We start from the raw sequence: 11,711 nt of genomic DNA on the forward strand, positions 1-11,711 counted from the left end.
TTGAATTTCTTTAGGAAGAAATTGAGGGATTTCAGATTTAAGATTGGTCTGACTGAGCCGTCCGGCTTCGGGACCACGAAGAGGCTTGAATAAAAACCTTCTCCCTGCTGAATAAGGCCAATTTGAACAATCGGTGAGGGGGAACGTCTTGAAACCCCAGTTTGTACCCTTGGGACACTATTTGTAAAACCCACGAGTCCAGGTCCGAATGAATCCAGAACTGACTGAAGAGTTTTAGACGTGCCCCCACTGGTGTGGGCTCCTGCAAGAAAGCCCCAGTGTCATGCAGTGGATTTGGCAGAAGCAGAGGACAATCTCTGGTCCTGCGATCTTGAAGAGGCTACAGACCTCTTCCTTTTCCTTCCTCTACCTGCAAAGAAAGGGGAATCTAAACTTCTTGCATATCTATTGGGCCAAAATGACTGCGGTAGATAATGATGCGTCTTCATCCGTTGACAGGGAACATAGGGCAAGAAGGTTGACTTACCATTGAAATGAGGATGCATCTTGCTGCCTTTCCAATGAAGAAAGTTTAATTTAGTAATAGGTGAAAAACCATCCTTACAAAGGTGTTAATCAGAGACTTGGCTTTGTGGACACTTTTCAGAGAACAAATTTGTTAGCATAAAAATAAAGCCAGAAAATGAAGAGCTGTTTAATCACTCAATTGGATTTTTCTGCCAGCATATTTTTTTTCTCTGCAACCCACTGCTAAATTGTGCTTCCTAGCTGTTTTTATAAAATCACTGAATCAAATCTAACTCTGATTACATCAGAGAAGGCCAGGTACCCTACACCATAACAGGGAGTTTGAAATTTTGACTTGTCTACTTAAAGTTCACCAAAATCTGATAACAAGGTCAATTAGGTCCCTGGGTGGGATTGAACCACCAACCTTATGGTTAATAGCCGTACATACTAACTGATTGCGCCACAGAGACACTTTGCGAAAGTCCATACTGACAAAGGCTAATAAGCATTCATCTAAAACGTTTCCTAGAAAAACTTTAAAAAGTCAATAATCTGGAGAGTTTTTGTAAGATGTTTCTTCCATCAACCAACGAAGAAACACATTGGTACTTTCCCATGATGAGTGAGTGCTTCAGGATCTCTTGCACTTACATGTGCAGCAGAGTACTGCAATGGAAGCATGCTGGGCCCATAACCCAGAGGTAGGCAGATTGAAACTATCCTCTGCTATATGCATTTTTTTTTTGTTAATTAAAGTAATCCAAAACTGGGATTGATATTTTGTCTCTTTCATTTTTACTTAAAGTACAATAACTTTTACCATTTTAATTTGTTTTAATAGTATATTGACAGTATTGTTTTCTTTCAAAAATCCACTTCATTTTCTTTACCCTATTATTAAAATGGTAATTGACAAAAACAAACTACATTGTCACCAGAAGAGCAATACAAAATGTACAAGTGATATATTAAAATCATCTTTCCAGCTTGAATTTCAATGATGCATTGGGTCAACAATTTTGTGAGAAACATCTTCACCCTTAAATAAAGATTTTCTTAATTCCTTACCTGTGTGCTAATTAGATATCACCTTGTTTTCACATTAAACAGACTTCCACATGAGAAAGCAGCAAGGATGCAGTGGCGTTAATGTTTCCTGGTGTCAACCTGTATTATTTCAGTAGACATTGAAATGAGGATACATCTTGCTGCCTTTCCAATGAAGCAAGTTTAATTTAGTAATAGGTGAAAAACCATCCCTACAAAGGTGTTAATCAGAGACTTGGCTTTGTGGACACTTTTCAGAGAACAAATTTGTTAGCATAAAAATAAAGCCAGAAAATGAAGAGCTGTTTAATCACGCAATTTGATTTTTTTGCCAGCATATTTCTTTTTCTCTGCATCCCACTGCTAAATTGTGCTTCCTAGATGTTTTTATAAAATCACTGAATCAAATCTAACTCTGATTACATCAGAGAAGGCCAGGTACCCTACACCATAACAGGGGGTATGAAATTTGACTTGTCTACTTAAAGATCACCAAAATCTGATAACAAGGTCAAGTACGTCCCTGGGTGGAATTGAACCACCAACCTTTTGATTAATAGCCGTACACACTAACTGATTGCGCCACAGAGACACTTTGCAAAAGTCCATACTGACAAATGCTAATAAGCATTCATCTAAAACGTTTCCTAGAAAAACTTTAAAAAGTCAATAATCTGGAGAGTTTTTGTAAGATGTTTCTTCCATCAACCAACGAAGAAACACATTGGTACTTTCCCATGATGAGTGAGTGCTTCAGGATCTCTTGCACTTACATGTGCAGCAGAGTACTGCAATGGAAGCATGATGGGCCCATAACCCAGAGGTAGGCAGATTGAAACTATCCTCTGCTATATGCATTTTTTTTTGTTAATTAAAGTAATCCAAAACTGGGATTGATATTTTGTCTCTTTTATTTTTACTTAAAGTACAATAACTTTTACCATTTTAATTTGTTTTAATAGTATATTGACAGTATTGTTTTCTTTCAAAAATCCACTTCATTTTCTTTACCCTATTATTAAAATGGTAATTGACAAAAACAAACTACATTGTCACCAGAAGAGCAATACAAAATGTACAAGTGATATATTAAAATCATCTTTCCAGCTTGAATTTCAATGATGCATTGGGTCAACAAATTTGTGAGAAACATCTTCACCCTTAAATAAAGATTTTCTTAATTCCTTACCTGTGTGCTAATTAGATATCACCTTGTTTTCACATTAAACAGACTTCCACATGAGAAAGCAGCAAGGAAGCAGTGGCGTTAATGTTTCCTGGTGTCAACTTGTATTATTTCAGTAGACATTGAAATGAGGATGCATCTTGCTGCCTTTCCAATGAAGCAAGTTTAATTTAGTAATAGGTGAAAAACCATCCTTACAAAGGTGTTAATCAGAGACTTGGCTTTGTGGACACTTTTCAGAGAACAAATTTGTTAGCATAAAAATAAAGCCAGAAAATGAAGAGCTGTTTAATCACTCGATTGGATTTTTCTGCCAGCATATTTTTTTTCTCTGCAACCCACTGCTAAATTGTGCTTCCTAGCTGTTTTTTTTATAAAATCACTGAATCAAATCTAACTCTGATTACATCAGAGAAGGCCATGTACCCTACACCATAAGAGGGGGTTTGAAATTTTGACTTGTCTACTTAAATATCACCAAAATCTGATCACAAGTTTAATTAGGTCCCTGGGTGGGATTGAACCACCAACCTTTCGGTTAATAGCCGAACACACTAACCGATTGCGCCACAGAGACACTTTGCAAAAAGTGCCTACTGACAAAGGCTAATAAGCATACATCTAGAACGTTTCCTAGAAAAACATTAAAAAATCAATAATCTGGAGAGTTTTTGTAAGATGTTTCTTCCATCAACTAACGAATAAACACATTGGTACTTTCCCATGATGAGTGAGTGCTTCAGGATCTCTTGCACTTACATGTGCAGCAGAGTACTGCAATGGAAGCATGCTGGACCCATAACCCAGAGGTAGGCAGATTGAAACTATCCTTTGCTATATGCATTTTTTTTGTTAATTTAAGTAATCAAAACTGGGATTGATATTTTTGCTCTTTTATTTTTACTTAAAGTACAATAACTTTTACCATTTTAATTTGTTTTAATAGTATATTGACAGTATAGTTTTCTTTCAAAAATCCACTTAATTTTCTTTACCCTGTTATTAAAATGGTAATTGACAAAAAAAACTACATTGTCACCAGAAGAGCAATACAAAATGTACAAGTGATATATTAAAATCATCTTTCCAGCTTGAATTTCAATGATGCATTGGGGCAACAATTTTGTGAGAAACATCTTCACCCTTAAATAAAGATTTTCGTAATTCCTTACCTGTGTGCTAATTAGATATCACCTTGTTTTCACATTAAACAGACTTCCACATGAGAAAGCAGCAAGGATGCAGTGGCGTTAATGTTTCCTGGTGTCAACCTGTATTATTTCAGTAGACATTGAAATGAGGATGCATCTTGCTGCCTTTCCAATGAAGCAAGTTTAATTTAGTAATAGGTGAAAAACCATCCCTACAAAGGTGTTAATCAGAGACTTGGCTTTGTGGACACTTTTCAGAGAACAAATTTGTTAGCATAAAAATAAAGCAAGAAAATTAAGAGCTGTTTAATCACTCAATTGGATTTTTATGCCAGCATATTTTTTTTCTCTGCAAACCACTGCTAAATTGTGCTTCCTAGCTGTTTTTATAAAATCACTGAATCAAATCTAACTCTGATTACATCAGAGAAGGCCAGGTACCCTACACAATAAGAGGGGGTTTGAAATTTTGACTTGTCTACTTAAATATCACCAAAATCTGATAACAAGGTCAATTACGTCCCTGGGTGGGATTGAACCACCAACCTTTTGGTTAATAGCCGTACACACTAACTGATTGCGCCACAGAGACACTTTGCAAAAGTACATACTGACAAAGGCTAATAAGCATTCATCTAAAACGTTTCCTAGAAAAACTTAATAAAGTCAATAATCTGGAGAGTTTTTGTAAGATGTTTCTTCTATCAACCAACGAAGAAACACATTGGTACTTTCCCATGATGAGTGAGTGCTTCAGGATCTCTTGCACTTACATGTGCAGCAGAGTACAGCAATGGAAGCATGCTGGGCCCATAACCCAGAGGTAGGCAGATTGAAACTATCCTCTGCTATATGCATTTTTTTGTTTGTTAATTAAAGTATTCCAAAACTGGGATTGATATTTTGGCTCTTTTATTTTTACTTAAAGTACAATAACTTTTACCATTTTAATTTGTTTTAATAGTATATTGACAGTATTGTTTTCTTTCAAAAATCCACTTCATTTTCTTTACCCTATTATTAAAATGGTAATTGACAAAAACAAACTACATTGTCACCAGAAGAGCAATACAAAATGTACAAGTGATATATTAAAATCATCTTTCCAGCTTGAATTTCAATGATGCATTGGGTCAACAATTTTGTGAGAAACATCTTCACCCTTAAATAAAGATTTTCTTAATTCCTTACCTGTGTGCTAATTAGATATCACCTTGTTTTCACATTAAACAGACTTCCACATGAGAAAGCAGCAAGGATGCAGTGGCGTTAATGTTTCCTGGTGTCAACCTGTATTATTTCAGTAGACATTGAAATGAGGATACATCTTGCTGCCTTTCCAATGAAGCAAGTTTAATTTAGTAATAGGTGAAAAACCATCCCTACAAAGGTGTTAATCAGAGACTTGGCTTTGTGGACACTTTTCAGAGAACAAATTTGTTAGCATAAAAATAAAGCCAGAAAATGAAGAGCTGTTTAATCACGCAATTTGATTTTTTTGCCAGCATATTTCTTTTTCTCTGCATCCCACTGCTAAATTGTGCTTCCTAGATGTTTTTATAAAATCACTGAATCAAATCTAACTCTGATTACATCAGAGAAGGCCAGGTACCCTACACCATAACAGGGGGTATGAAATTTGACTTGTCTACTTAAAGATCACCAAAATCTGATAACAAGGTCAAGTACGTCCCTGGGTGGAATTGAACCACCAACCTTTTGATTAATAGCCGTACACACTAACTGATTGCGCCACAGAGACACTTTGCAAAAGTCCATACTGACAAATGCTAATAAGCATTCATCTAAAACGTTTCCTAGAAAAACTTAAAAAAGTCAATAATCTGGAGAGTTTTTGTAAGATGTTTCTTCTATCAACCAATGAAGAAACACATTGGTACTTTCCCATGATGAGTGAGTGCTTCAGGATCTCTTGCACTTACATGTGCAGCAGAGTACAGCAATGGAAGCATGCTGGGCCCATAACCCAGAGGTAGGCAGATTGAAACTATCCTCTGCTATATGCATTTTTTTGTTTGTTAATTAAAGTAATCCAAAACTGGGATTGATATTTTGGCTCTTTTATTTTTACTTAAAGTACAATAACTTTTACCATTTTAATTTGTTTTAATAGTATATTGACAGTATTGTTTTCTTTCAAAAATCCACTTAATTTTCTTTACCCTATTATTAAAATGGTAATTGACAAAAACAAACTACATTGTCACCAGAAGAGCAATACAAAATGTACAAGTGATATATTAAAATCATCTTTCCAGCTTGAATTTCAATGATGCATTGGGGCAACGATTTTGTGAGAAACATCTTCACCCTTAAATAAAGATTTTCTTAATTCCTTACCTGTGTGCTAATTAGATATCACCTTGTTTTCACATTAAACAGACTTCCACATGAGAAAGCAGCAAGGATGCAGTGGCGTTAATGTTTCCTGGTGTCAACCTGTATTATTTCAGTAGACATTGAAATGAGGATGCATCTTGCTGCCTTTCCAATGAAGCAAGTTTAATTTAGTAATAGGTGAAAAACCATCCTTACAAAGGTGTTAATCAGAGACTTGGCTTTGTGGACACTTTTCAGAGAACAAATTTGTTAGCATAAAAATAAAGCCAGAAAATGAAGAGCTGTTTAATCACTCGATTGGATTTTTCTGCCAGCATATTTTTTTTCTCTGCAACCCACTGCTAAATTGTGCTTCCTAGCTGTTTTTTTTATAAAATCACTGAATCAAATCTAACTCTGATTACATCAGAGAAGGCCATGTACCCTACACCATAAGAGGGGGTTTGAAATTTTGACTTGTCTACTTAAATATCACCAAAATCTGATCACAAGTTTAATTAGGTCCCTGGGTGGGATTGAACCACCAACCTTTCGGTTAATAGCCGAACACACTAACCGATTGCGCCACAGAGACACTTTGCAAAAAGTGCCTACTGACAAAGGCTAATAAGCATACATCTAGAACGTTTCCTAGAAAAACATTAAAAAATCAATAATCTGGAGAGTTTTTGTAAGATGTTTCTTCCATCAACTAACGAATAAACACATTGGTACTTTCCCATGATGAGTGAGTGCTTCAGGATCTCTTGCACTTACATGTGCAGCAGAGTACTGCAATGGAAGCATGCTGGACCCATAACCCAGAGGTAGGCAGATTGAAACTATCCTTTGCTATATGCATTTTTTTTGTTAATTTAAGTAATCAAAACTGGGATTGATATTTTTGCTCTTTTATTTTTACTTAAAGTACAATAACTTTTACCATTTTAATTTGTTTTAATAGTATATTGACAGTATAGTTTTCTTTCAAAAATCCACTTAATTTTCTTTACCCTGTTATTAAAATGGTAATTGACAAAAAAAACTACATTGTCACCAGAAGAGCAATACAAAATGTACAAGTGATATATTAAAATCATCTTTCCAGCTTGAATTTCAATGATGCATTGGGGCAACAATTTTGTGAGAAACATCTTCACCCTTAAATAAAGATTTTCGTAATTCCTTACCTGTGTGCTAATTAGATATCACCTTGTTTTCACATTAAACAGACTTCCACATGAGAAAGCAGCAAGGATGCAGTGGCGTTAATGTTTCCTGGTGTCAACCTGTATTATTTCAGTAGACATTGAAATGAGGATGCATCTTGCTGCCTTTCCAATGAAGCAAGTTTAATTTAGTAATAGGTGAAAAACCATCCCTACAAAGGTGTTAATCAGAGACTTGGCTTTGTGGACACTTTTCAGAGAACAAATTTGTTAGCATAAAAATAAAGCAAGAAAATTAAGAGCTGTTTAATCACTCAATTGGATTTTTATGCCAGCATATTTTTTTTCTCTGCAAACCACTGCTAAATTGTGCTTCCTAGCTGTTTTTATAAAATCACTGAATCAAATCTAACTCTGATTACATCAGAGAAGGCCAGGTACCCTACACAATAAGAGGGGGTTTGAAATTTTGACTTGTCTACTTAAATATCACCAAAATCTGATAACAAGGTCAATTACGTCCCTGGGTGGGATTGAACCACCAACCTTTTGGTTAATAGCCGTACACACTAACTGATTGCGCCACAGAGACACTTTGCAAAAGTACATACTGACAAAGGCTAATAAGCATTCATCTAAAACGTTTCCTAGAAAAACTTAATAAAGTCAATAATCTGGAGAGTTTTTGTAAGATGTTTCTTCTATCAACCAACGAAGAAACACATTGGTACTTTCCCATGATGAGTGAGTGCTTCAGGATCTCTTGCACTTACATGTGCAGCAGAGTACAGCAATGGAAGCATGCTGGGCCCATAACCCAGAGGTAGGCAGATTGAAACTATCCTCTGCTATATGCATTTTTTTGTTTGTTAATTAAAGTATTCCAAAACTGGGATTGATATTTTGGCTCTTTTATTTTTACTTAAAGTACAATAACTTTTACCATTTTAATTTGTTTTAATAGTATATTGACAGTATTGTTTTCTTTCAAAAATCCACTTCATTTTCTTTACCCTATTATTAAAATGGTAATTGACAAAAACAAACTACATTGTCACCAGAAGAGCAATACAAACTGTACAAGTGATATATTAAAATCATCTTTCCAGCTTGAATTTCAATGATGCATTGGGGCAACGATTTTGTGAGAAACATCTTCACCCTTAAATAAAGATTTTCTTAATTCCTTACCTGTGTGCTAATTAGATATCACCTTGTTTTCACATTAAACAGACTTCCACATGAGAAAGCAGCAAGGATGCAGTGGCGTTAATGTTTCCTGGTGTCAACCTGTATTATTTCAGTAGACATTGAAATGAGGATGCATCTTGCTGCCTTTCCAATGAAGCAAGTTTAATTTAGTAATAGGTGAAAAACCATCCTTACAAAGGTGTTAATCAGAGACTTGGCTTTGTGGACACTTTTCAGAGAACAAATTTGTTAGCATAAAAATAAAGCCAGAAAATAAAGAGCTGTTTAATCACTCAATTGGATTTTTCTGCCAGCATATTTTTTTTCTCTGCAACCCACTGCTAAATTGTGCTTCCTAGCTTTTTTTATAAAATCACTGAATCAAATCTAACTCTGATAACATCAGAGAAGGCCAGGTACCCTACACAATAACAGGGGGTATGAAATTTGACTTGTCTACTTAAAGTTCACCAAAATCTGATAACAAGGTCAATTAGGTCCCTGGGTGGGATTGAACCACCAACCTTATGGTTAATAGCCGTACATACTAACTGATTGCGCCACAGAGACACTTTGCAAAAGTCCATACTGACAAAGGCTAATAAGCATTCACCTAAAACGTTTCCTAGAAAAACTTTAAAAAGTCAATAATCTGGAGAGTTTTTGTAAGATGTTTCTTCCATCAACCAACGAAGAAACACATTGGTACTTTCCCATGATGAGTGAGTGCTTCAGGATCTCTTGCACTTACATGTGCAGCAGAGTACTGCAATGGAAGCATGCTGGGCCCATAACCCAGAGGTAGGCAGATTGAAACTATCCTCTGCTATATGCATTTTTTTTTGTTAATTAAAGTAATCCAAAACTGGGATTGATATTTTGTCTCTTTTATTTTTACTTAAAGTACAATAACTTTTACCATTTTAATTTGTTTTAATAGTATATTGACAGTATTGTTTTCTTTCAAAAATCCACTTCATTTTCTTTACCCTATTATTAAAATGGTAATTGACAAAAACAAACTACATTGTCACCAGAAGAGCAATACAAAATGTACAAGTGATATATTAAAATCATCTTTCCAGCTTGAATTTCAATGATGCATTGGGTCAACAATTTTGTGAGAAACATCTTCACCCTTAAATAAAGATTTTCTTAATTCCTTACCTGTGTGCTAATTAGATATCACCTTGTTTTCACATTAAACAGACTTCCACATGATAAAGCAGCAAGGATGCAGTGGCGTTAATGTTTCCTGGTGTCAACCTGTATTATTTCAGTAGACATTGAAATGAGGATACATCTTGCTGCCTTTCCAATGAAGCAAGTTTAATTTAGTAATAGGTGAAAAACCATCCCTACAAAGGTGTTAATCAGAGACTTGGCTTTGTGGACACTTTTCAGAGAACAAATTTGTTAGCATAAAAATAAAGCCAGAAAATGAAGAGCTGTTTAATCACGCAATTTGATTTTTTTGCCAGCATATTTCTTTTTCTCTGCAACCCACTGCTAAATTGTGCTTCCTAGATGTTTTTATAAAATCACTTAATCAAATCTAACTCTGATTACATCAGAGAAGGCCAGGTACCCTACACCATAACAGGGGGTATGAAATTTGACTTGTCTACTTAAAGATCACCAAAATCTGATAACAAGGTCAAGTACGTCCCTGGGTGGGATTGAACCACCAACCTTTTGGTTAATAGCCGTACACACTAACTGATTGCGCCACAGAGACACTTTGCAAAAGTACATACTGACAAATGCTAATAAGCATTCATCTAAAACGTTTCCTAGAAAAACTTAAAAAAGTCAATAATCTGGAGAGTTTTTGTAAGATGTTTCTTCTATCAACCAACGAAGAAACACATTGGTACTTTCCCATGATGAGTGAGTGCTTCAGGATCTCTTGCACTTACATGTGCAGCAGAGTACAGCAATGGAAGCATGCTGGGCCCATAACCCAGAGGTAGGCAGATTGAAACTATCCTCTGCTATATGCATTTTTTTGTTTGTTAATTAAAGTAATCCAAAACTGGGATTGATATTTTGGCTCTTTTATTTTTACTTAAAGTACAATAACTTTTACCATTTTAATTTGTTTTAATAGTATATTGACAGTATTGTTTTCTTTCAAAAATCCACTTAATTTTCTTTACCCTATTATTAAAATGGTAATTGACAAAAACAAACTACATTGTCACCAGAAGAGCAATACAAAATGTACAAGTGATATATTAAAATCATCTTTCCAGCTTGAATTTCAATGATGCATTGGGGCAACGATTTTGTGAGAAACATCTTCACCCTTAAATAAAGATTTTCTTAATTCCTTACCTGTGTGCTAATTAGATATCACCTTGTTTTCACATTAAACAGACTTCCACATGAGAAAGCAGCAAGGATGCAGTGGCGTTAATGTTTCCTGGTGTCAACCTGTATTATTTCAGTAGACATTGAAATGAGGATGCATCTTGCTGCCTTTCCAATGAAGCAAGTTTAATTTAGTAATAGGTGAAAAACCATCCTTACAAAGGTGTTAATCAGAGACTTGGCTTTGTGGACACTTTTCAGAGAACAAATTTGTTAGCATAAAAATAAAGCCAGAAAATAAAGAGCTGTTTAATCACTCAATTGGATTTTTCTGCCAGCATATTTTTTTTCTCTGCAAACCACTGCTAAATTGTGCTTCCTAGCTGTTTTTATAAAATCACTGAATCAAATCTAACTCTGATTACATCAGAGAAGGCCAGGTACCCTACACCATAACAGGGGGTTTGAAATTTTGACTTGTCTACTTAAAAATCACCAAAATCTGATAACAAGGTCAAGTACGTCCCTGGGTGGGATTGAACCACCAACCTTTTGGTTAATAGCCGTACACACTAACTGATTGCGCCACAGAGACACTTTGCAAAAGTACATACTGACAAATGCTAATAAGCATTCATCTAAAACGTTTCCTAGAAAAACTTAAAAAAGTCAATAATCTGGAGAGTTTTTGTAAGATGTTTCTTCTATCAACCAACGAAGAAACACATTGGTACTTTCCCATGATGAGTGAGTGCTTCAGGATCTCTTGCACTTACATGTGCAGCAGAGTACAGCAATGGAAGCATGCTGGGCCCATAACCCAGAGGTAGGCAGATTGAAACT

At 35.4% G+C, this 11,711-nt stretch overlaps 2 non-coding genes across 2 annotated transcripts; both read right to left on the reverse strand.

The window, feature by feature from the left end:
* Positions 1–3,207: 3,207 nt before the first annotated feature.
* On the reverse strand, positions 3,208–3,281 carry TRNAN-AUU (transfer RNA asparagine (anticodon AUU)). Its single transcript has one exon. It is a non-coding gene; the product is annotated as a tRNA-Asn (tRNA).
* Positions 3,282–6,716: 3,435 nt separating this feature from the next.
* Positions 6,717–6,790, reverse strand: TRNAN-AUU (transfer RNA asparagine (anticodon AUU)). The gene has a single exon. It is a non-coding gene; the product is annotated as a tRNA-Asn (tRNA).
* Between the last annotated feature and the right edge of the window lie 4,921 nt (positions 6,791–11,711).

This window comes from Pseudophryne corroboree, unplaced genomic scaffold, assembly GCF_028390025.1.
Source record: "Pseudophryne corroboree isolate aPseCor3 unplaced genomic scaffold, aPseCor3.hap2 scaffold_1812, whole genome shotgun sequence".
Lineage (NCBI taxonomy): Eukaryota > Metazoa > Chordata > Amphibia > Anura > Myobatrachidae > Pseudophryne > Pseudophryne corroboree.